At 42.6% G+C, this 26,846-nt stretch overlaps 1 protein-coding gene across 6 annotated transcripts in view; it reads left to right on the top strand.

Moving 5' to 3' along the window:
• The window catches only part of DRC4 (dynein regulatory complex subunit 4), a 123,189-nt gene that overhangs the window by 45,788 nt on the left and 50,555 nt on the right, over positions 1 to 26,846 (top strand). For 3 of the 6 annotated variants that reach the window (XR_014059047.1, XR_014059046.1, XR_014059050.1), the window contains exon 12: positions 608 to 695. The gene's annotated coding sequence lies outside the window, so the exon portion shown is untranslated. Of the gene's footprint in view, positions 1 to 607; positions 696 to 5,802; positions 6,247 to 21,044; positions 21,294 to 26,846 lie in introns of those variants that run through there. The other 3 variants (XR_014059048.1, XR_014059053.1, XR_014059051.1) reach the window with 2 other exon arrangements.

Genomic DNA, 26,846 nt, shown 5'->3' with positions numbered 1-26,846 from the left:
CAGGAGGGTTCCTTTCTCTCTAGCATTTATTCTTTAAGATGTTTAGAGGTGGACAATCTGATGAATGTGAGTGCTTACCTCATTGAACTTTTGATTTGCATTTATCTAGTCATTATGAAGAGGAAAAATTAAAATTTTTACATAACCTCCTGCTCTTTCTGCCTCTGTAACTCAGCTTGCTCCTTGCAAAGTCTAGATCACGTAGGTCTCAGAAAGTGGGGACTCACAATACTAGAAACTAGAGCTTATCTCACTCACCCTTGTCCTGCTCTTTGCAATCGCCCTAGGCCCTGCAAACCTGCAAACCTACTTAATCATGCCTGTCCATGAATAAAAACTCTGTAACCCCTTTGTTCAGGGCTCAGAGCTTGGAGTGTTAACTCCTCTGGGCCCGCCAGCATAATAAGTTGAATTCTCCAACTTTCCAACTGTGGTGCTTGGTTTCTCGAGTTCTGGTTTCTACAACGTTTCTGGAGGCCCCAGTGAGATTTCAACCGTGCTGGCCCCTTGAGCCTCTGGACTGGTGGCTCGGCCGGGTCGGAGCAGAGGAGCCCCCAGCCGAACGAGGACGCGCGCCTCCTGACGGTATTCTGGGTTTTCTTTCCAGCTTGGCGTTCTGACTCTCCGGATGGCTGAGCCCAGACTGGACTCTTTGGAGGGATGGACCAACTCACCAGGAACAGCCACAGGATAAGGTAAGGCCCCGGGGCCGGTCCCCAGGCAGGAACCTACCCCAATGGCTAGAAGAGGAGACTGATCACCTCCTTGGGCTCCCAGGAAGGGGGCACCAGATAGGGAGACCTGGGGACTCGGGAAAAGGGAGGCATTGTGATAACCTCTGAGTGATTGTGTATGCATAATTGCTGATTGGAGGAAGTGAAAGTGAGCGCCACAGTCTTAGGACTACGGAGCCTGAGAAGGTCCAAAACCTGCGGTTCTGTGACACCCTCATAAGGCTGAAAGGTGGTGCCAGTCTCTGGGGGATTTGATCCCTCCCTGTGAGGCTGGTGTGGGTCAGGGGTTTATACCGACCTGCCAGTGCTAACAGGATCTTAAATCTCCCTCAGGAGAGGGGCCAGGCGGACGGAAAAATGAATGTGAATGAGTGTGCGGCTTGATTTGCTTGCGCTTCAGGCTTGATTGTGTGACTTCATGGCCTTCGTGGCTACAGAGTCTGAGTGGGATTTAGCTTGCGGTTCCTTGGTGACCTCATCCGGCTCAAGACAATGTCTGCCTCTGGGGGCCCCAGTCCCTCCCTGTGAGACAGAACCAGATCAGGGGTTTATACTTATCTGTCAACGCTAAGAGGCACCTAAGTTCCCTCTGGGTCCCTCCCTGAGAGACAGAACCAGATCGGGGGTTTATATTGATCTGTCGATGCTAAGAGGCACCTAAGTTCCCCCTGGGGATGCAGCTAAGCGGGAGCCTGAATGGCCTTCTCTTTTGAGGGGGCACCCACCCTTGTTATTCTTTGCGCCACTGACTCAGGGCAGCATACACAGGGAGGGAGAAATAGTTCAGTTCAGTCGCTCAATTGTGTCCAACTCTTTGCGACCCCATGGACTGCAGCACGCCAGGCCTCCCTGTCCATCACCAACTCCCAGAGTTTACTCAAACCCATGTCGATTGAATCGGAGAAATTTTTGGTTACTGGTTATTCTTCTGTCAACTGACTCCTTGAACCGACATATGAGATTAGGGTTTCCTCAAAACCCTGCCAGGTAGGTTACACTTGTCAACATGGGGGGAAATTCCTCTAAGCCAACAGTTTTAGATTGCATGATAAAGAACTTTAAGAAAGGCTTTGTAGGAGATTACGGAGTCAAGATGATCCCCAGGAAGCGTCATAACTTATGTGAGCTCGATTCGCCAGCCTTTGACGTTGGATGGCCGCCAGAGGGCACTCTTGACCTGCCCCTGTCCAAACAGTGCACCTGGTAGTCGCTGGGACTCCAGGACATCCAGATCAGTTTCCATTCATAGACTACTGGCTTCTAATAGCACAGACCCTGCCCCCATGGGCAAGATTTTACATGAACAGACAGGGACAGAGTAGGGTATTTGTGGCCCAACCACTCAGAAAAAGTGAAACAGAAAGCAGCCCGGCTAGCACCAGCATTGAGGAGCTCAGATCCAGTGAGACAGACTATTCCCTCGTGGAAAGGGGAAACTAAGAAGAGACCACCACTACACTATGACCAGTGCGCCCATTGCAGAGACTGGACACCGGAGGAATGAGCGCCCCCATCGCAGAGGGACATCGAAAGGGTCGAAGAAGTTCAGTCAACCCAACAAAGAAAGGTACCAGCCTGAGCTGGCTGTCCAAAACCTTATCAGCCTGGCTGGAGCAGAATCAGACTAGGGAAGACCGGGCTCCCTGATCCTGGACCCCTGGGAGCCCAGGGTCACGATGAAAGTAGGGAGCCAATCAATGACTTTTATAGTGGATACTGGAGCTGAACACTCCATGGTAACCACACCTGTGGTTCCCCTCACAGGCTGAACAGCACCTATAGTTGGGGCCACAGGGGACATGACAGCCCACTCATTTTGCAAGGCCTGTTCATGTCAGCTATGGGGCCATCTGGTGACACATGAATTTCTGTACTTACTAGAATTCCCCATTCCCTTGCTGGGTAGAGACTTACTGACAAAAGTGGGGACACAAATCTCCTTTGCCCCCAGAAAACCTGTGAGCCTCACCTTGGGGAGCCAATCAGCTCTGATGTTGGCTGTGACCGTGCCCAGGGAAGATGAGTGGTGTCTCTATTCCTCAGGAAGGGAACAAATAAATCCCCCCAGCCTGCTAAAAGAATTCCCTGATGTCTGGACAGAGAAGAGGCCCCCAGGTTTGGCCAAAAACCATGCCCCCATTGTAGCGGACCTGAGGCCATGAGCCACTCCTGTTAGACAAAAACAATATCCAGTATCATGCGAGGCATGCCTGGGAATTTGGGACCACTTCCAGCGCCTTTGAGATGCCGAGATCCTAATTAAATGTCAGTCTCCTTGGAACATCTGCTCTTACCAGTCAAAAAATCTGAAGGGAACTGCTACCATCCAGGACCTCTGCGCCATCAACAGTGCAGTGATCACCATCCATCCAGTGGTCCCAAATCTCTACACTCTCTTGAGTCTCTTACCCGCTCAGGCAAGCTGGTTCACATGCCTTGATCTCAAAGTCACATTCTTCTGTCTCCAGCTGTCACCAGCCAACCAGCCATTGTTTGCCTTTGAATGGGAAGACCCACACACTGAGATAAAGACACAGCTGACTTGGACTCGACTGCCCCAAGGCTTCCAAAACTCATCTACCCTGTTTGGTGAAGCCCTGGCTGCGGACCTTGCTGCCTTTCCCGGAGAAACTTTAAACTGCACCCTGCTGCAGTACATGGATGACCTGTTGCTAGCCACCCCCACCCAAGGGGACTGCTGGAGAGGCCCAAAGCCCTGTTGGCTCTATTGTCCATCACAGGGTACAAGGTATCATGGAAAAAGGCTCAGATCTGCAGACAGGAGGTCAAGTACCTGGGGTTTGTCATCTCAAAAGGGCATCGGGCGCTTGGACATGAGAGGAAGCAAGCCATCTGTTCAATACCTCAGCCGAACACCAAGAAAGAAGTCCGTGAGTTCCTCGGGGCTGCTGGATTCTGCCAGATCTGGATACTGGATTTCTCTGAAATTGCCAAGCCTTTGTTTAAAGCCACAGCAGGGTCTGGTAAGGACCCCCTGGAGTGGGAACCTGAACGGGAGAAGGCCTTTGAGGAGATAAAGAGACTCTTGACCCACGCTCCAGCATTAGGGTGCCAGATGTGACATGGGACTTCAACCTCTTTGTAGGTGAGAAAAGTCACACTGCACTAGGGTCCAACAAACAGTTGGGCCATGGCAGTGCCCAGTCACATACCTGTCCAAACGACTGGATCCAGTGGCTGCGGGATGGCCGCCAGGCCTCTGGGCATTAGCTCCCACTGTGGTTTTGGTCAGAGAAGCAGATAAGCTTACTCGAGGGCAAAATATAAATGTAAAGGTTCCCCGTGCTGTTACTGCCCTGATGAACAGCCAGGGACATAAGTGGCTGACCAACTCCAGGATGACTCACTATCAAGGACTGCTTTGGGAAAACCTACAGGTCCAACTTGAGACTGTGCGGATACTGAACCCCAGCACCTTTTTACCTATGGAAGCGAGAACCCCTGATCACAACTGTGAAGAGGTCATAGATGAGATTTACTCGAGCAGGCCGGACCTGATGGACATCCCCTTCCAGAACCCAGAACTGGAAATGTTCACTGACGGAAGCAGTTTCATCCAAGATGGGCAGCGCAAAGCAGGCTATGTCATAACAACAACTGACAAGAGAGTGAAGGCTGAGGCCTGGCCACAAGGAGGTCAGCACAATGGGCTGAGCTATGGGCATTCGCCCAGGCGCTAAGGCACACCGAAGGGAAACAAGTCAACATCTTTACTGATTCAAGGTATGCCTTTGCTACTTCACACGTACACGGAGCCATTTATAAAGAAAGGGGACCATTGACAGCAGGAGGAAAGGAGATTAAAAACAAAAAAGAAATCTTCAGCTGTTAGGAGCAGTCTGGAAGCCTTCCCAAGTGGCAGTCATTCATTGTAAAGGCCATAAGCGAGGAACTGATGCAATCAACAAAGGAAATCAATTGGCTGACCAGGCAACCAAGGAGGCAGCGACCCAACCGAGCCCCACAGTGGGCCCCGAGTCAATCTTTAAGGTCCTCTTGGCCCCAGAATTGACTCCTCCCCCAAGATACACCAAGGAAGAAGATCAATGGGCTCTAAATGAGGGAAGAATAAAAGAAAAAGAGGGCTGGAGGAAGGTCCCAGACCGAAGACTCTTTGTCCCCAGCAGTGTAGCAGTCCAGCTGGTAAAACAACATCATGAGACAACTCATTTAGAAAAAACCGCACTGGAGAGTTTACTGAGCTGCTACTATTTCATTCCTAAGCTCCCAGCCCTGTGTGCTAGATGTGTGACTTGTGCACAAAACAATGCCAGCCAAGGACCAAGACCCAGCCCAGGGGTGCAGACAGTTGGGACACTGCCCTTTGAAGATCAAGAAGTGGACTTTACTGAAGTCAAGCTCTATAGGGGCTGTAAGTATTTACTTGTGGTAGTTTGCACCTACTCGGAATGGGCTGAAGCCTACCCCACACGCACTGAATGGGTGTGAGAAATGGCCAAGGCCTCCCTTAGAGACATAATCTTCAGATACGGGCTGCTTCTCTTCATAGGGTCTGACAATGGGCCAGCTTTTGTGTTTGAGATAATTCAAACTTTATCCAGGACACTGGGAATCAAATGGAAGCTTCACACTGGTTATAGGCCACAGAGCTCAGAGAAGGTTGAATGCATGAATCAGGCTGTCAAGACTACATTAGCTGAACTCTGTCAGGAGACCCAGTTATCTTGGGTTGACATGTTACCCCTAGCCTTACTCCAAGCCCAATACACCCTGAGGTCCTAAGGCTATTCTCCCTTTGAGATCTTATATGGGAGAACGGCCCCAGTGATAGGAAAACTCAATGGAAACCCCCCAAAACTAGCTGAACTGGAGATGTCCTAACACCTCCAGGCCCTGGGAAAAGTCTTCCACCATATCGCCCAAGAAACCTTAGGAAGGACACCTATTCCTTTGGGCAATTGGGTTCATCCCTATTAGCTAGGAGATGAGGTACGGGTTAAGGATTGGAAAAAGGAACCACTTCAGCCAGTTTGGACAGGTTCTCACACAGTTGTCCTGGCAACCCCTACTGCTGTTAAAATTACAGGCAACATCCCTTGGATCCACCACACCAGAGTCAAGGAGACAGTGGCTTCCTGTAATGAGGACACGTGGAAAACGGTTTGGGATCCCCAAAATCCCAAGATCTGGTTCCAAAAACAACAGCCCTCACCCACAAAAGACACTGAGCCCTGCTCTAGTCACTCCAGAAGCTGACTAGTCAATGCATGGCAGAAGCTTGAGGATTCTTCAGCCTTGCTCCAGCCACACTCAAGCAGCTGGCTGGTCAACACATGGCGGAAGCTTGAGGATCCAGCTATCAAAATATCAATGGATTTTCATTGTCAACCCTGGACTCTATCCCTGAGAGGTATTATCGCTGTGCTCTTCACTACAGGACTAGCTTCAGTCACACCTCAGGACTGGGATTTGGGTCAGAAGCTGCAGTTAGCTGTCTATTATCTCACTGTAATGAGAAGCCTCATTCTTATTAGATGTCTCTTATGATTGATTCTTCCTACTAACTAAATTGCTCCACAGTATAGCTGACCCCCCTTCATGATAGGCTCAGTTGCTATAGCTGTGACAGCACAAAGATGGGGAGAAAACCTTTTGCTTGTGTTCAGTTATCTGTTATGTGGAGGCTGCTTCGCAGCCTTTTGGTGTTCCTTGCTGTAACAGATGGTGTTGTTCTTTATCCATCATGCACCTGTCAACATTACAGTCAACCCTTGGAAAATTGCTTACTTAACCATCAGCTAGAACAATGTATAGATAGCCAATCCTATAGGCTGATCACCTACTGCCTTCATAACCATGCGATATATATCCAGGTATATATATCCAGGGGCCTGGGGGCCAAAAATGTTTTCCGGTTATGCCTCCTGCTGCCGCTGCCTTTCCCCCACCAGAAGATCCAAACCCCAGGCGGTCTCCTGACACCATGGCATTGCCATCATGCCCCTGTGCCTCTGTCTACCCGCAAATGCCACACAGATGTTACAACCCAGAACAGGTGTCTGTCAAATAAATGGAAAAACCTACTGGACAGGGACAATAATGCAAACAAAATCACGGACCAACTCTGCCCTAAAAAATCAGGCTCTGCCTGTTGGCAGCATAACCCAGGTTACAGAGTTAACTCCCCCTTAGACCCTCATCTGTACCAGGTTCTCAATGCAACTCATCTTCTTCTTAATGACACCAACCTCCAGCTGGCCAGGGATAGCTGGCTTTGCTTATCCTTAGGAGCTCCATGGTACTTAGCTACACCAGTACCATTAAATAATGTAACAGCCATGGGAAATCCTAAGATCCATCCTTACCAGGGGCAGTCTTAAGGACAATTGAGTTAATTCAAAAGGCTCCAGAATGCTTTTCAAATGATAGAGGAACTGAACTTGTAGGCAATTTAGCCAGGAACCAATGTAATCAAACTTTAAAGATGAGCGGCCCAGTCATTCTCCCACAAACACAATATGGTGCTTCCCCCACAGAAACCTTTTCTTTGTTTGTGGGACAGATGCTTACTTATGTCTACCAGTCAATTGGATGGGTATCTGCACCTTAGCTTTCCTCACTCCCTAGATGAATATTGTCCCTAACAACCAGACACTCAACGTACCTCTGACAGCACATATGTGGTCAAAAAGAGCCATCCAGTTTATACCTCTACTAGTTGGTCTAGGAATCATGGGTGGGATAGGTTTGGGAATAGGAGGAATTGCTTCATCAACCATCTTTTACCATACACTATCCAAAGACTTTACAGACAACTTTGAGAGAGTGGCCAAATCTTTAATGGCCTTGCAGGACCAACTAGACTCCCTGGCTGAGGTGGTTTTATAAACTAGGAGAGGGCTAGACCTACTGACAGCTGAAAAGGGAGGACTCTGCCTCTTCTTACATGAAGAATGTTGCTTTTATGTAAACCAATCAGGAATAGTCAGGGACATGGCCCAACAGCTAAGGGAACGAATCATGAAAAGGAGAGAGGAACTAGCGAATTCCTGGGGTAACTGGAGCAATATCTGGAGCTGGGCGCCGTGGCTTCTCCCTTTCACCCGTCCTCTCTTCATCTTCTTTGTGGCGCTCTTGTTTGGCCCTGTGTTCTCAGTGTAGTTACCCAGTTCATAACCTCTCGGATTGAATCCATAAAGTTACAAATGGTAATAGCTCAACATAGCCCCCTAAACGATGGGGAGCTCCGAATGTCCTACCGAAACATGAGATGATGCTTTCTACAACAAGTGATAGAAGCATAAAGACGGGGGAATGAAGAGGAAAAGTTAAAATTTTACCTCTTTCTGCCTCTGTAACTCATCTTGCCCCTTGCAAAGTCTGGGTCATGTAGGTCACGTAGTCTCAGAAAGTGGGAACTTGCAATACTAGGAACTGGAGTTTATCTCACTCACCCTTGTCCTGCTCTTTGCAATCACCCAGCCCCTGCAAACCTGCTTAATCATGCCTGTCCAGGTCAGGCATCCCCCTCCCCATCTTGACCACTGTTCCCGTGTGCACGAAACCCTTTAGTTTAAACCAGCCTATTAGCAGCTAGTGTTGCCCACTACAGTCTGTCTATAGAAACTCTGTAATCCCCTTTGTTTGGGGCTCAGAGCTTGGAGTGTTAGCTCCTCTGGGCCCACCAGCGTAATAAACCTGAGTTCTCCAACTCTCTGAGTGTGGTACTCGGTTTTTTGAGTACTGGTTTCTGCAACAGTGCTAGAAATGGCTCTAAGAAGTTTACATTTAACCTCAGAACAATCCTATGAAGTATTTTGTGCATAAGAAAGCAGATGCACCAAGGGATGACATAGCTTTCCCAAGGTCATTCAACAGGGAAATGATGAATTTACTAAAAAGATGTGGAATCCCTGAATTCAGAGCACTGTATTATGATCATGTTCACTACAGACTTGAGGACAACAGCCCTAGGAAGGCAGAACCTGATACTCAGCATGACCTAATGAGGCCTTCCCGGGGCAGATCCTTTCCCCACATTCTCTGCTTCAGCTTCTCTCTGAAGTACGTAGATAATAGTATTTGATGCATATTTCCTGAGATCTTTTACAGATGTCAACCCCCGCCGCCACACACACCAAGTGGAAAATGTTAACTACTTGATGCCCATAACCTCCAAACTTCCTGGAGCCTAAAGGTTGATAATGGTAACCCCTGTGACACCACCTTGTTCCCTCACCATCAACCACTCGGAGAACTATGGCTGAGTTGAATACATACCCTGTAACTGCCCCCCTCACCTGGCCTTTAAAAATATTTTCTTGAAATCCTTTGAGGAGTTTGGGGTGGTGGTGGGCATGAACCCACAGTTCTCCTTGCATAACCCTCTGAAAAACCTTTCTCTGCTCCAGACTCCAACATATTGGTTTGTTTGGCCTCACTGTGCATTAGGCCCATGAATTTGCATTTGGTAATAGTAGTAGAATCATGTCATTTTATGAATGTGAAACTGATACTCTGAGAGAAGAAATAACTTGCCTAAAATCACACCACCAGTAAAGGCTGGGATGCAACTCAAACTCACATTTGAATAATTCATAGCCCCATGCTCCTAATTGCTCTGTTGTACTGCAGGAAGGCCAAGATATCTATAAAGTGGATTCAACTTGCTCCATAGAACTTAACAGCACATGATTAGTGAGTTATAGGAAAACTGAAATCACTTCACATGAAGAAAAATGGATTGCAGTGGTGTGAGTGCACCTCAGGTCTCATATAAGGTCTCTTATGTTGGTCTCAACATAAGACCAATGCTGACAGGTATGTTGAGGCTGATGAAGAGGGGACTCTTGCATCGTGAAAAAAGGTTCAGTCGAGGGCCTCTGAGGTCCTCTCCAACCTCCAGACTCAATGATTCACATGGCTAAAGCCCCTGTCCCTTTAATTCCTGGGAGCTTTATTCTTTATGCCTTACACTTCTTACATTAAAATTGAGAAACAATAATGAGTGAGAACATAAAACTCATTTTGATTTTTTTCTATTTTTATATCTAAAGAATTGGAGTTCAGTTTAGGTGATCTGAAAAATATAAGGAACTAGCCTTCAGTGTTTGATTCTCCAGGGAGTTAATATTAACAGAAGTCACTTTTGAATTCAGCAAGGATATTTCATTTTTCAGCTGCCAATGAGTTGATCTCTGTGGCAGACAGATTGAGTTGTGAGCAGCATAGTTATATGGTCCAATGCAGACTGTGTATGCTTAGCTTGGGTATAAGGTTTTGTTCTTGCTACAGATGAATTCCTTTAGAGTTTTGCAAATTTGACTCAAATAAGAAATCTTTGGCTAAGGCCTTGAATGTTAGACACCTGGTTCACTTCTTCTGATAAATAATTTAAACATTCCAAGTGCTGTCATCCTGTTCAGCTCGATGACATGAGCACAGCATGCTTTGAACATCATGCTTCTTTCTTTTTCAAGTACAGTTTATTTCTTCTGCCAAACTCATAAAAGGATTATTTCCAACAAAGGATAAAAGCCGAGAATAAGAGTAGTTGGCAATTTGCATGTGTTCAGCTCAGCTCAGTGTCTCCCCTTCTTCCCCTATGCAAACTGAACTCAATCCTTCCAGACATGTAGGCCCAGGAAAAATAATACTGGTCTTAGAGAAATATGTAATTCTCAGGAAAAATAGAAGCCGTCAGATGGAAATGTTCTCATCTTCCATCTACCAAATCCATAAACCTTACTGCAGCACTGCCTCTCCTCTTTCTGCCCTCTTGCAGTTGAGGAAGAAGGCCTTCCCAATATACATGAAAGGCCCACTCCTCTGTTCTGTGAGCCTCAACCCTTTTATCCTTCTAAAGGACCCATCAACACCATTGTTCTCTTCCCGCCCTATATCTCCATCATCCCCATCTTGGTATAGTGGGCAGAAATGTTTCCTACCATTCCAGTAAACAAGAGTCAAGCCATTAGCTACTATGGCTGCTTCCCAGCCCTGTTCCCAGGATGCACCATGAGTGGAATTCAGGCTAGAGAAATAGGAAGCTTTATGTGCTTCGGATACTGAACCTAGATAGTTCAAATGCACATCTAAGGAATAATTTCAATGACCTCAGAGTCTTGCATCTTCCCATACATACAAAACCACTGAAATCATTAACTTGAGATGTCTGGTTTTGTGATTAGCAGTAATCTTTTGATATCTGACTACAGGATGTTTCACTAGCAGAAAACTTCAATAGATCCTGGCTCATCCCTTATCTCTGGAACAGTTATCAGAGTTGAGAAGCTGTCTCCTGAGCATAATCTTCACTTAGTAAGGTCCCTGAATAAAACTTAGCTCGCAGCTTGTAAGTTGTGCATTTTTCTTCAGTTGAGAGTTACATTAAACAGATGCTTTAGTCTCTATCCTCTTTAAAACAAAGAAAACACAGTATACTGCACATTGACTCAAAACCTGTGCTATTCCTTCTCTCCTCTTCACAGTCAGTCTTCAAAAGCATCTGCGTTGTCTACATGAGGTGTTGCCGTTTCCTCTCATCCCCATTTCTTCTTCAATCCACCCCAAGCTGGCCTCACCATCACGACCCCACCAGATGAGCTCTTGCCAAAGACGGTAGGGGCCCCAGTGTTCCTCGATCCAATGGCTACATTTTAATTCCCACTTTGACATGGCCTCTTAGAAGCGTTTGCCATTTTTCTTAAAAAGCTCTCTATTCAGGCTTTTGTGACTGAATGTTCTCCTGGTTTTCCTATGATCTCTCAATCTCTGCCTTTTGGGTGCACCATCTTCTCCACCCAGCTTTACATATCACAGTTCTTCAGGGTTTAGCCCTAACTCTTTGTCTCTTCATATTTCTTCCTTGGGATCTCTCTCCCTCCCAAGACGTCAAACACAATGCAAATACAGAATCACAGCTATCTTGTTCACCATAATTCTTCAGCACCTACTCTCCATCATCTTTGCTTAATTAACTAACTTGAAGCCAGAAGTTCTGGATTCATCATAGAAAAGGGAAGAGCAAGTGACAGGGAGTAAAACACGAGGATTAAAGGTGTACTCTTTGGGGTCAGAGCTTTGTTCACAGCCCAGCTCTTGTTACAAGCTCTGTGATTTTGGACAAATTAATTTGTCCCCTTATTTCTAAAATACAGCTAAATATGATACCAATGATGGATTTTTCTGAGAATGAAATATACACTAGAATTAAAATTTCATAAAGGGCATATATTTATATTTTTTTGTTCAATGAATAATATATATCACTTAGAGTCTAGCTTGGTCAGTAAGTTATACCTGAACATCAAATCCAGCCCACCACATATTTTTACATGACTAAGAGTGTTTTTTAAATTTTTAAATAGTTGAGGGAAAGAAAGAAGAATATGTGATAGAGACAGTATGTGGCTTGCAAAGTCTAAAATATTTACTATCTACTGAAGCCAAGTCCCCCTAAAACTGTTGCCAGAGCTGCTCCAGGTCTTTGCTCAAAAATCATCAACCAATACCCCACCCCCACCTTTCACAGGCGTGCAAGCATGCTAAGTAAGTTGCTTCAGTCATTTGCGACCCTATGGACTGTAGCCTGCCAGACTCCTCTGTCCTTGGGATTTTCCAGGCAAGAATACAAGAGTGGGTTGCCATGCCCTCCTCCAGGGGATCTTCCCAATCCAGGGATCGAACCTGCATCTCTTATGTCTCCTACATTGGCAGGCGGGTTCTTTACCACTACTGCCACCTGGGAAGCCCTTAGCAGGAGGACCCTTGCTCAAGATCTGCCAACACCCCTTTACCTTTTAGCAGGAGTTAACATAAAGTGCTTGCAGTACACTTATGAAGTATTTTTAATATCGCCTCTGTGTACAGTACACAACATGTATGCCTGGATCTTACAGGAAACCAATTTGGAACCTCTGATTTATAACAATTTCCCTTATTTGGTAGTTAGGAGACCAAGGCCACCACAGAAGAAGATACTTCATGATTGAAGTTGTGAAGCAAGTCACTGACAGAGCCTAATAGAAACCAGGACTCCAAGCTGATAGGCCAGTGCTCTGACCTCTTTATCAAATCTCTACAGATTTCTTCCTTCTAACCCAACCTTGCCAAAACTCTGGAGTGGGCCAGGCATAAGAACTTCTTTTCAAAGCTCCTCAGATAATTCTGATGATCAGTAGATCTGCTAACACTGCTGCAAACTGTGCCATTGTCACACTGGTAAATTTTAGTCAGCCAGGTTCCTCTGTAGGAGAAATTTGGAAAGAATGTTGAAATTTCTATGAAGGCATTATTTAATTAATTCTTATTGGATTCTCACATAGAAGATGTATGTATATATCTTGGGACTGAAAAACAGTTTTTCACAAAGCCTCTAAATTCCATCTTACTGTTGTACTAAAAGGAAGAAAATAAAAGGAGAAAATGTTCAAATATTGATAATGATTGAGCAGTAGTGGAATGGGGATAACATGAGCACCAGGATCGGAACTGGACAGGCCAGATGAATTTCATCTCTATCAGTTACTAATTGTATAGCCTTAGACATCTCATTTTGAATTTCTGGATCTCAAATTCTCTATTTACCAAGTGAAGACAGAAATGCCTATCAGGCAAAATAATTACAAATTTCAAAGATGAAACAGTCAGTTCTGGATTACCTTGCCAGTGAGTTCAGGGACAGTAGGAGCCTCCTCCAGAGAACCAGGTAAATGTGCAGCTTCTGTTCTGCCCACTGGGACGGCAGTACAGCCTTATCAGCCGTGCCCAGTGACCAAACCCAGCCACAAAGGAAAAGACAGCCCAGGCTTATGTGGTACCTTAACCACTTCTGATGCTCACACTGATGAGTCCAGCTCAGGTGTCAATAATTGACTCTAGGAATTTGTTAGCAGTGAGTTGGAGTTACCTATGAATGTCTACTGGCACATCCTACATGTAACTGTAGAGCTGATCTTAGTCATAAGCCACTTTGCACAGGGCGTGACATACAGGGGCAGCCATAATGATCATGATAATGATTATATGACTGTGGCATAGTGACTTACAGTCCCACTCTAGAGCCTGACCAGCCGAGATGCAGCTATGTGACTTTGGACATTATTTCCAAATGTCTCTAAGTCTCAAATTTGCCATCAGTGAAATGAAAGTAATAATAGTATCTCCTTCTTTACATTATTATGCTAATTAAATGAGCTAATATAGAAAAGGGTTTAACATAGTACCTGGTATATAATAGATATTCAGTAAACATTCCTCCAATTGAGCTATTTCAAATCCTAAAAGATGATGCTGTGAAAGTGCTGCCCTCAACATGCCAGCAAATTTGGAAAACTCAGCAGTGGCCACAGGACTGGAAAAGGGCAGTTTTCATTCCAATCCCAAAGAAAGGAAATGCCAAAGAATGCTCAAACTACCATACAATTTGCATTCATCTCACAAGCTAGTAAAGTAATGCTCAAAATTCTCCAAAGAAAGCTTCAACAATACGTGAACCATGAACTTCCAGATGTTCAAGCTGGTTTCAGAAAAGGCAGAGGAGCCAGAGATCAAATTGTCAACATCTTCTGGAATATCAAAAAAACAAGGGAGTTCCAGAAAAACATCTATTTCTGCTTTATTGACTATGCCAAAGCCTTTGACTGTGTGGATCGCAATAAACTGGGGAAAATTCTGAAAGAGATAGGAATACCTGACCTGCCTCTTGAGAAATCTGTATGCAGGTCAGGAAGCAACAGTTAGAACTGGACATGGAACAACAGACTGGTTCCAAATAGGAAAAGGAGTACATCAAGGCTGTATATTGTCACCCTGCTTATTCAGCTTATATGCAGAGTACCTCATGACAAACGCTGGGCTGGAGGAAGCACAAGCTGGAATCAAGAATGCCGGGAGAAATATCGATAACCTCAGATCTGCAGATGACACCACTCTTATGGCAGAAAGTGAAGAACTAAAGAGCCTCTTGATGAAAGTGAAAGAGGAGAGTGAAAAAGTTGGCTTAAAACTCAACATTCAGAAAACTAAGAACATGGCCTCTGGTCCCATCACTTCATGGCAAATAGATGGGGAAACAGTGGAAACAGTGGCTGACTTAATTTTTGGGGCTCCAAAATCACTGCAGATGGTGATTGCAGCCATGAAATTAAAAGACGCTTACTCCTTGGCAGGAAAGTTATGGCCAGCCTAGACAGCATATTAAAAAGCAGAGACATTATTTTGCCAACAAAAGTCCATCTAGTCAAGGCTATGGTTTTTCCAGTGGTCATGTATAGATGTGAGAATTGGACTATAAAGAAAGCTGAGCGCCGAAGAATTGGTGCTTTTGAACTGTGGTGTTGGAAAAGACTCTTGAGAGTCCCTTGGACTGCAAGGAGATCCAACCAGTCCATCCTAAAGGAAATCAACCCTGAATATTCATTAGAAGGGCTGATGCTAAAGCTGAAGCTCTAATACTTTGGCCACCTGATTGGAAATATTGACTGATTGGAAAAGACCCTGATGCTGGGAAAGATTGAAGGCAGGAGGAGAAGGAGATGACGGAGGATGAGATGGTTGGATGGCATCACTGACTCAATGGACGAGAGTTTGAGCAAGCTCTGGGAGTTAGTGAAGGACAGGGAAACCTGGCATGCTGCAGTTCTTGGGGTTGCAGAGTCAGACACGACTGAGTGACTGAACTGAATGCAAAACATGCTGACTGTAGTTGATGACACGGTATTGTATAATTTAAATTTGCTAAGAGAACAGAATTTAAATGTTCTCATTAAAAAAGGATAATTATTTGAGGTGATGAACATATTAGTTAACTAGATGGGGGAAAACCTTTCATAAATATACATGTAGCAAATCACCACAATGTACACTGTAAATATCTTACAATTTTATGTATCAATTATACCTCAGTATAGCTGAATTTTTAAAGGCATTAGTAAAAAATATAATTGAATATATTTATTCTCTTAGGAAAAGAATAATAATTTTGATATGAAAATTAAAATTGATGAAATGAAACGCTGCTAATTTGATTACCCTAAAATGTTTAATTTCAGGGTAGTAGAAGCCAAAATCAAAATGAAAAACAAAAAATTACTGTAAAATATTTTCAACCCATGAAATGTATAAAATGCCTAATACACAGATATGTTTACAGATCAAAAAGAAAAGGCATTCACAGAAGAAAGAAGAAATAAAATAACAAAGAGCAAGTATGATGAGTATCACACATATTTAAAGATATAAAATTAAAACACAATGCAATGTCATTTTCACACATCAAATTACATTTTGTCTTCTTTGAGTCAGAGTATACAAGGATGTGGTAACTAATTATTGTAGCAATCATTTTACAATATATACATGTATCAAATCACATTGTATACTTTAAACTTACATAATGTTATATGTAAGCTATATCTCAATAAAGCTGGAAAATTAAAAAAATTTAAAGATGTGGTAGCTAAGAATAGCACAGTATAGCAATTTGGCAATTCTAAATCCATTTTTACAGCTTATACTCTTTGCCCCAGTATTCCCATATACCGTTCAGTCAGTTCAGTTCAGTCGCTCAGTCGTGTCCGACTCTTTACGACACCATGAATGGCAGCACGCCAGGCCTCCCTGTCCATCACCAACTCTTGGAGTTTACCCAAACCCATGTCCATCAAGTTAGTGATGCCATCCAACCATCTCATCCTCTGTCGTCCCCTTCTCCTCCTGCCCCCAATCCTTCCCAGCATCAGGGTCTTTTCCAATGAGTCAGCTCTTCGCATCAGGTGGCCAAAGTATTGGAGTTTCAGCTTCAACATCAGTCCTTCCAATGAACACCCAGGACTGATCTCCTTCAGGATGGACTGGTTGGATCTCCTTGCAGTCCAAGGGACTCTCAAGAGTCTCCTCTGACACCACAGTTCAAAAGCATCAATTCTTTGGCGCTCAGCTTTCTTCACCGTCCAACTCTCACATCCATACATGACCACTGGAAAAACCATAACCTTGACTAGACAGACCTTTGTTGGCAAAGTAATGTCTCTGCTTTTTAATATAATGTCTAGGTTGGTCATAACTTTCTTTCCAAGGAGTAAGCGTCTTTTAATTTCATGGCTGCAATCACCATCAGCAGTGATTTTGGAGCCCAAAAAAACAAAGTCTGACACTGTTTCCACTGTTTCCCCATCTATTTGCCATGAAGTGATGGGACCAGAGGCCATGTTCTTAGTTTTCTGAACGTTGAGCTTTAAGTCAACTTTTTAACTCTCCTCTTCACTTTCATCAAGAGGCTCTTTAGTTCTTCTTCACTTTCTGCCATAAGAGTGGTGTCATCTGCATATATGAGGTTATTGATATTTCTCCCAGCAATCTTGATTCGACCTTGTGCTTCTTCCAGCCCAGTGTTTCTCATGATGTACTCTGCATATAAGTTAAATAAGCAGGGTGACAATATACAGCCTTGACCTACTCCTTTTCCTATTTGGAACCAGTCTGTTGTTCCATGTCCAGTTCTAACTGTTGCTTCCTGACCTGCATACAGGTTTCTCAAGAGACAGGTCAGATGGTCTGGTAATCCCGTCTCTTTCAGAATTTTCCACAGTTTATTGTGATCCACCAGTCAAAGGCTTTGGCATAGTCAATAAAGCAGAAATAGATGTTTTTCGGGAACTCTCTTGTTTTTTCAATGATCCAGCGGATGTTGAAAATTTGATCTCTGGTTCCTCTGCCTTTTCTAAAACCAGCTTGAACATCTGGAAGTTCACGGTTCATGTATTGCTGAAGCCTGGCTTGGAGAATTTTGAGCATTACTTTACTAGCATGTGAGATGAGTGCAATTGTGCGGTAGTTTGAGCATTCTTTGGCATTGCCTTTCTTTGGTATTGGAATGAAAACTGCCCTTTTCCAGTCCTGTGGCCACTGCTGAGTTTTCCAGGTTTGCTGGCATATCAAGGGCAGCACTTTCACAGCATCATCTTTTAGGATTTGAAATAGCTCAACTGGAATTCCATCACCTCCACTAGCTTTGTTCGTAGTGATGCTTTCTAAGGCCCACTTGACTTCACATTCCAGGATGTCTGGCTCTAGGTGAGTGATCACACCATCATGATTATCTGGGTCATGAAGATCTTTTTGTTATTTAACCCTAAAGAAGCACATACCAAGTGTAAAAAATATATCCATTACAATGTTTATTACAGTGAAGTATTAGTGAAAAATTAGAAAACCTAAATGCCTATCAACAGATTTTGATCAGATTATCTATTATTGATGATGATGTTCAATATTGTTGTTGTAGCTACATGCTCTGGGAAACAAACTCACTCAAAAGACAATGCAGATAGTGGAGGGCAGTTTATTACACTGGTGGGCCCAAGGCAGAGTCTCTTCTTAGCCAAGGACCCTGACCAATTTTTGTGAAAACCTTATATACCCTAAGTGTACATGCTCAAACCCACCTCCCCAAATTCTCTGAAACTAGTCTGAACAAAGGAAAAGAAAGATACAATCAAAGTTAACTCGTGATTCGTATGCCTTAAACCCATGATTCGTTTGCCTTAAACCCATGATACGTATGCCTTAAGCCTAGGTAGTTAACAGTGGACAATTATCAATAAGTCTGTGGTCATACTTCAATAAGCATAATAGAATTTATGATTCTATTTGGTTACACAGATAATTAGGGTATTTTTTTTTTAGGCGATGGAGAGTCTAGGTACGAGTCCTGGGGCTCTTCCATCAGGGGGGTCTGATTTTCCAGTTTGTATGTCGTTTTCATAGATACAGGGCATATAGCTCAAAGTCCACAGTCTGGCCCAAGATGGAATCCTGCTTTCAAGATGGAACCTGTTCTGTCTGTTTCCTCCTTCATTATGTTCTCTGCATTTCAGTTCAGTTGCTCAGTCATGTCCAACTCTTTGCAACCCCATGAAGCGCAGCACGCCAGGCCTCCCTGTCCATCACTAACTCCCTAAGTCTACCCAAACCCATGTCCATCAAGTCGGTGATGCCATCTAGCCATCTCATCCTCTGTTGTCCCCTTCTCCTCCTGCCCTCAATCTTTCCCAGCATCAGGATCTTTTCCAATGAGTCAGCTCTTTGCATCAGGTGGCCAAAGTATTGGAGTTTCAGCTTCAACATCAGTCCCTCCAATGAATGCCCAGGACTGATCTCCTTTAGGATGGACTGGTTGGATCTCCTTGCAGTCCAAGGGACTCTCAACAGTTTCTCCAACACCACAGTTCAAAAGCATCAATTCTTCAGTGCTCAGCTTTCTTTATAGTCCAACTCTCACATCCATACATGACCACTGGAAAAACCATAGCCTTGACTAGACGGACCTTTGTTGGCAAAGTAATGTCTCTGCTTTTTAATATAATGTCTAGGTTGGTCATAACTTTCCTTCCAAGGAGCAAGCGTCTTTTAATTTCATGGCTGCAATCACCATCTGCGGTGATTTTGGAGCCCAGAAAAATAAAGTCAGCCACTGTTTCCACTGTTTCCCCATCTATTTGCCATGAAGTGATGGGACCAGATGCCATGATCTTAGTTTTCTGAACATTGAGCTTTAAGCCAACTTTTTCACTCTCCTCTTTCACCTTCATCAAGAGGCTCTTTAGTTCTTCTTCACTTTCTGCCATAACGGTGGTGTCATCTGTATATCTGAGGTTATTGATATTTCTCCCGGAAATCTTGATTCCAGTTTGTGCTTCCTCCAGCCCAGCATTTCTAATGATGTAATCTGCATATAAGTTGAATAAGCAAGATGACAATATACAGTCTTGACGTACTCCTTTTCCTATTTGGAACCAGTCTGTTGTTTCATGTCCAGTTCTAACTGTTGCTTCCTAACCTGCATACAGATTTCTCAAGAGACAGGTCAGGTGGTCTGGTATTCCCATCTCTTTCAGAATTTTCCACAGTTTATTGGGATCCACACAGTCAAAGACTTTGGCATAGTCAATAAAGCAGAAATAGATGTTTTTCTGGAACTCTCTTGCTTTTTTGATGATCCAGTGGATGTTGGCAATTTGATCTCTGGTTCCTCTGCCTTTTCTAAAACCAGCTTGAGCATCTGGAAGTTCAGGGTTCACGTATTGCTGAAGCCTGGCTTGGAGAATTTTGAGCATTACTTTACTAGCATGTGAGATGAGTGCAATTGTGCGGCAGTTTGAGCATTCTTTGGCATTGCCTTTCTTTAGCATTGGAATGAAAATTGACCATTTCCAGTCCTGTGGCCACTGCTGAGTTTTCCAAATTTGCTGGCAAATTGAGGGCAGCGCTTTCACAGCATCATCTTTTAGGATTTAAAATAGCTCAACTGGAATTCCATCACCTTCACTAGCTTTGTTCATAGTGATGCTTCCTAAGGCCCACCTAACTTCACATTCTAGGATGTCCGGCTCTAGGTGAGTGTGAGGGATCACACCATCGTGATTATCTGGGTCGTGAAGATATTTTTTGTACAGTTCTTCTGTATATTCTTGCCACCTCTTCTTAATATCTTCTGCTTCTGTTAGGTCCATACCATTTCTCTCCTTTATTGAGCCCATCTTTGCATGAAATGTTTCCTTGGTATCTCTAATTTTCTTGAAGAGATCTCTAGTCTTTCCCTTTCTATTGTTTTCCTCTATTTCTTTGCACTGATCGCTGAGGAAGGCTTTCTTATCTCTCCTTGCTATTCTTTGAAACTCTGCATTCAAATGGGTATATCTTTCCTTTTTTCCTTTGCCTTTCACCTCTCTTCTTTTCACAGCTATTTGTAAGGCCTCCTCAGACAGCCATTTTGCTTTTTTGCATTTCTTTTTCTTGGGGATGGTCTTGATTCCTGTCTCTTGTACAATATCATGAACCTCCATCCATAGTTCATCAGGCACTCTGTCTGTCAGATCTAGTTCCTTAAATCTATTTGTCACTTCCACTGTATAATCATAAGGGATTTGATTTAGGTCATACCTGAATGGTCTAGTGGTTTTCCCCACTTTTCTTCATTTTAAGTCTGAATTTGGCAATAAGGAGTCCACGATCTGAGCCATAGTCAGCTCCTGGTCTTGTTTTTGCTGACTGCATAGAGCTTCTCCATCTTTGGCTGCAAAGGATGTAATCAATCTGATTTTGGTGTTGACCACCTGGTGATGTCCATGTGTATACATATATAATTTGCTGAACCTTAAAGCCAACATTGAATTATTTTCTATTGAGTCCTGTTACATGCTTGGTGTACAGTATTACCCTGGAATTCAGAAATTTTATCCCCAGTCCTGTGCTTTCTTACTGTAGCAAGACTCAAACTGGATATTCTGTTCCTCTTGACAGCATTTTTCTCTCTGGTTCTTCCAGAAACAAATGCTGAGAAAAGGATTCAAGAATAAGAAATTTATTCGAAAAGTGATCCCGAGAAACACAGGTAGAAGAATAGAAAAGTAAGACAGAGAATATGGCAGAGGATTAGGATGGGGAGACCACCTTCTCCCCTACAAATTCATCAAAAGATCATTTGAATGCTGAGCAACTTCCACAAAACAACTTCTGAACACTGGCAGAGGACACCAGGCACCCATAAAGGCAGCCCATTCTCTTCAAAAGGAGGTAGGACAAAATATAAAAGACAAAAAGAGAGACAAAACAGTTAGGGATGGAGACCTGTCCTGGGGAGGGAGTCATGAAGAAGGAAAAGTTTCCAAACAGCAGGAAATCCTCTCACTGGCGGGTCTGTGGGGAGTTTTGGAATCTCAGAGGGCAACATAACCAGGAGGAGGAAAAAAAACCCCTACAGAATATGCATGTAATCGCAACTGCCAGAGGAGAAGTAGCCCGGACGCTCGCGTCTACCACCAGTGAGCAGGGGCTGGACAGGGAGGCGCGGGCTGCATGCTTAGGGTAAGGACCGGGCCTGAATGCCCCGAGGACAATCTGAGGGAGCTAACATGAGATAGCAACCCAAACTCATTGCACTCCAGAGAGAAGAGATCCAGCTCCACCCACCAGACCCAAACTCCCCTAACCAGGAAACCTTGACAAGCCACTAGTCCAACCCCATTCACAGGGAGCAAGCTCCACAATAAAGAGGAACCACAAATTTCCAGCCTACAGAAAGGGCACCCCAAACACAGCAATCTAAACAAAATGAAAAGGCAGAGAAATATTCAGTAGGTAAAGGAACATGATAAATGACCACCAAACCAAACAAAAGAGGAGGAGATAGCGAGTCTACCTGAGAAAGAATTCAGAATAATAGTATAGATGATCCAAAATCTTGAAAACAAAATGGAGTTACAGATAAATAGACTAGAGACAAGGATTGAGAAGATGCAAGAAATGTTTAACAAGGACCTAGAAGAAATAAAAAAAAGAGTGAATCAATAATGAATAATGCAATAACTGAGATCGATAGCACTCTGGAGGGAACCAACAGTAGAATAACTGAGGCAGAAGGTAGGATAAGTGAGGTGGAAGATAGAATGGTGGAAATAAATGAGGCAGAGAAGGAAAAAGAAAAAAGAATGAAAAGAAATGAGGATAACCTCAGAGACCTCTGGGACAAGATTAAACACTCCAACATTCAAATCATAGGAGTCCCAGAAGAAGAAGACAGAAAGGGCATGAGAAAATATTTGAGGAGATAATAGTTGAAAACTTCCCTAAAATGGGGAAGGAAATAGCCACCCAAGTCCAAGAAACCCAGAGTCCCAAACAGGATAAACCCAAGGCAAAACAACCCAAGACACATATTAATCAAATTAATGAAGATCAAACACAAAGAGCAAATATTAAAAGCAGCAAGGGAAAAGCAACAAATAACACACAAGGGGATCCCTATAAGCATAACAGCTGATCTTTCAATAGAAACTCTTCAGGTCAGAAGGGAATGGCAGGACATACTTAAAATGATGAAAGAGAAAAACCTACAACCCAGATTACTATACCCAGCAAGGATCTCATTCAAATATGAAGGAGAAATAAAAGCTTTACAGACAAGCAAAAGCTGAGAGAATTCAGCACCACCAAACCAGCTCTTCAACAAATGCCAAAGGATCTTCTCTAGATAGGAAACACAGAAAAGGTTTATAAACTCGAACCCAAAACAACAAATTAAGTGGCAATAGGATCATACTTATCAATAATTACCTTAAATGTAAATGGGTTGAATGCCCCAACCAAAAGACAAAGACTGGCTGAATGGATACAAAAACAAGACCCCTATATATGCTGTCTACAAGATATCCGCCTCAAACCAAGGGACACATACAGACTGAAAGTGAAGGGCTGGGAAAAGATGTTTCATGAAAATGGAGACCAAAAGAAAGCAGGAGTAGCAATACTCATATCAGATAAAATAGACTTTGAAATAAAGGCCACGAAAATAGACGAAGAAGGACACGACATAATGATCAAAGGATCAATCCAAGAAGAAGATATAATAATTGTAAATATATATGCACCCAGCATAGGAGCACTGCAATAGGTAAGGCAAATGCTAACAAGTATGAAAGGGGAAATTAACTAACACAATAATAGTGGGAGACTTTAATAGCCCACTCACACCTATGGATAGATCAACCAAACAGAAAATTAGCAAGGAAACACAAACTTTAAATGATACAATGGACCAGACAGACCTAACTGATATCTATAGGACATTTCACCCCAAAACAATGAATTTCCCCTTTTTCTCAAGGGTACATGGAACATTCTCCAGGATAGATCACATCCTGGGCCATAAATCTAGTCTTGGTAAATTAAAAGAAAACTGAAATCATTTCAAGCATCTTTTCTGATCACAGTGTGGTAAGATTAGATGTCAACTACAGGAAAAAAAAACTATTAAAAATACAAATGCATGGAGGCTAAACAAACACGCTTCTGAATAACAAACAAATCATAGAAGAAATCAAAAAAGAAATCAAAATATGCATAGAAACAAATGAAAATGAAAACATGACAACCCAAAACCTATGGGACACTGTAAAAGCAGTGCTAATGGGAAGGTTCATAGCAATACAAACTTACCTCAAGAAACAAGAGGAAAAATCAAATAAATAACCTAACTTTACACCTAAAGCAACTAGAAAAAGAAGAAATGAAGAACCCCAAGGTTAGTAGAAGGAAAGAAATCATAAAAATTAGAGCAGAAATAAGTGAAAAAGAGACAAAGGGGACTATAGCAAAAATCAACAAAACTACGAGCTGGTTCTTTGAGAAGATAAATAAAATAGACAAACCATTAGCCAGACCCATCAAAAAAAAAAAAAAAGGGAGAAGAATCAGATCAATAAAATTAGAAATGAAAATGGAGAAATCACAACAGACAACACAGAAATACAAAGGATCATAAGAGACTACTATCAGCAACTATATGTCAGTAAAATGGACAATTTGGAAGAAATGGATGAATTCTTAGAAGAGTATAACCTTCCAAAACTGAACCAGGGAGAAATAGAAAATCTTAACAGACCCATCACAAGCATGGAAATCGAAACTGTAATCAAAAATCTTCCAACAAACAAAAACTCAGGACCAGATGGCTTCACAGGTGAATTCTACCAAAAATTTAGAGAAGAGCTAACACCTATCCTAATTAAACTCTTCCAGAAAATTGCAGAGGAAAGTAAACTGCTAAACTCATTCTATGAGGACACTATTACTCTAATGCCAAAGCCAGACAAAGATGCTGCAAAAAAGAAAACTATAGGTCAATATCACTGAGGAACATAGATGCAACAATCCTCAAGGAAATTCTAGCAAACAGAATCCAACAACATATTAAAAATATCATACATCATGACCAAGTGGGCATTATCCCAGGGAGGCAAGGATTCTTCAATATTCGCAAATCAATCAATGTGATACACCATATTAACAAATTGAAAGAGAAAAACCATATGATTATCTCAATAGATGCAGGGAAAGCCTTTGACAAACTTCAACATCCATTTATGATAAAAGCCCTCCAGAAAGCAGGCATAGAAAGAACATACCTCAACATAATAAAAGCCATATATGATAAACCCACAGCAAACATTATCCTCAATGGTGAAAAATTTAAAGCGTTTCCCCTAAAATCAGGAACAAGACAAGGGTGCCCACTCTCACCACTACTATTCAACATAGTTTTGGAAGTTTTAGCCACACCAATCAGAGAAGAAAAAGAAATAAAAGGAATCCAGATTGGAAAAGAAGTAAAACTCTCACTGTTTGCAGATGACATGATCCTCTACATAGAAAACCCTAAAGATACCAACAGAAAATTACTAGAGCTAATCAGTGAACATAGTAAAGTTGCAGGATATAAAATTAATACATAGAAATCCCTTGCATTCCTATACACTAACAATGATAAAACAAAAAGAGAAATTAAAGAAACAATTCCATTCACCATTGTGACAAAAAGAATAAAATACTTAGGAATAAATCTACCTAAAGAAATGAAACATCTATATATACAAAACTATAAAACACTGATGAAAGAAATCAAGATGACACAAATAGATGGAGAAATATACCATGTTCATGAATTGGAAGAATCAACATAGTGAAAATGAGTATGCTACCCAAAGCAACCTATAGATATAATGCAATCCCTATCAAGCTACCAACAGTATTTTTCAGAGAACTAGAACAAATAATTTCACAATTTGTATGGAAATACAAAAAACCTCAAATAGCCAAAGCAATTTTGAGAAAGAAGAATGGAACTGGAGGAATCAACCTGCCTGGCTTCAGACTATACGACAAAGCTACAGGCATCAGGACAGTATGGTACTGGCACAAAGACAGAAATATAGATCAATGGAACAAAATAGAAAGCTCAGAGATAAATCCATGCACCTATGGACACCTAATCTTTGACAAAGGAGGCAAAAATATACAGTGGAGAAAAGACAATCTCTTTAACAAGTGGTGCTGGGAAAACTGGTCAACCATCTGTAAAAGAATGAAACTAGAACACTTTCTAACACCATACACAAAAATAAACTCAAAATGGATTAAAGATCTAAATGTAAGACCAGAAACTATAAAACTCCTAGAGGAAAACATAGGCAAAACACTCTCTGACATAAATCACAGCAAGATCCTCCATGACCCCCCTCCCAGAGTAATGGAAGTAAAAGCAAAAATAAACAAATGGGGCCAAATTAAACTTAAAAGATTTTGCACAACAAAGGAAACTCTAAGCAAGATGAAAAGACAGTCTTCAGAATGGAAGAAAATAGTAGCAAATGAAGCAACTGACAAAGAATTAATCTCAAAAATATACAAGCAGCTCATGCAGTTCAATACTAGAAAAATAAACGACCAATCAAAAAAATGGGCCAAAGAACTAAACAGACATTTCTCCAAAGAAGACATTCAGATGGCTAACAAACACATGAAAAGATGCTCAACATCACTCATTATCAGAGAAATGCAAATCAAAACCACAATGAGGTACCATCTCATGCAGTCAGAATGGCTGCTATCAAAAAGTCTACAAACAATAAATGCTGGAGAGGGTGTGGAGAAAAGGGAACCCTCTTACACTGTTGGTGGGATTGCAAACTAGTACAGCCACTATGGAGAACAGTGTGGAGATTCCTTAAAAAACTGGAAATAGAATTGCCATACGACCCAGAAATCCCACTGCTGGACATACACACCAAGGAAATCAGAACTGAAAGAGACACATGTACCCCAATGTTCATCGCAGCACTGTTTACAATAGTTAGGACATGGAAGCAACCTAGATGTCACTGGCAGACAAATGGATAAGAAAGTTGTGTTACATATACACAATGGAATATTACTCAGCTATTAAAAAGAATGCATTTGAGTCAGTTCTAATGAGGTGGATCAAACTGGGACCTATTATACAGAGTGAAGTAAGTCAGAAACAAAAACACCAACACAGTATATTAACGCATATATATATATATGGAGTTTAGAAAGACGGTAATCATGACCCTATATACGAGACAGCAAAAGAGATACAGATATAAAGAGCAGACTTTTGGACTCTGTGGGAGAAGGTGAAGGTAGGATGATTTGAGAGAATAGCATTGAAACATGTATATTACCACACGTGAAATAGATGACCAGTCCAAGTTCGATGCATGAAACAGGACACTCAAAGCTGGTGAATTGGGACAGCCCAGAGGGATAGGG

This window comes from Giraffa tippelskirchi, chromosome 7, assembly GCF_054371585.1.
Source record: "Giraffa tippelskirchi isolate mGirTip1 chromosome 7, T2T-mGirTip1v1.2.pri, whole genome shotgun sequence".
NCBI classification, from domain to species: Eukaryota; Metazoa; Chordata; class Mammalia; order Artiodactyla; family Giraffidae; genus Giraffa; species Giraffa tippelskirchi.
Note: the sequence above shows the minus strand (reverse complement) of the source record. Positions and strands in the feature narration are given on the sequence as shown.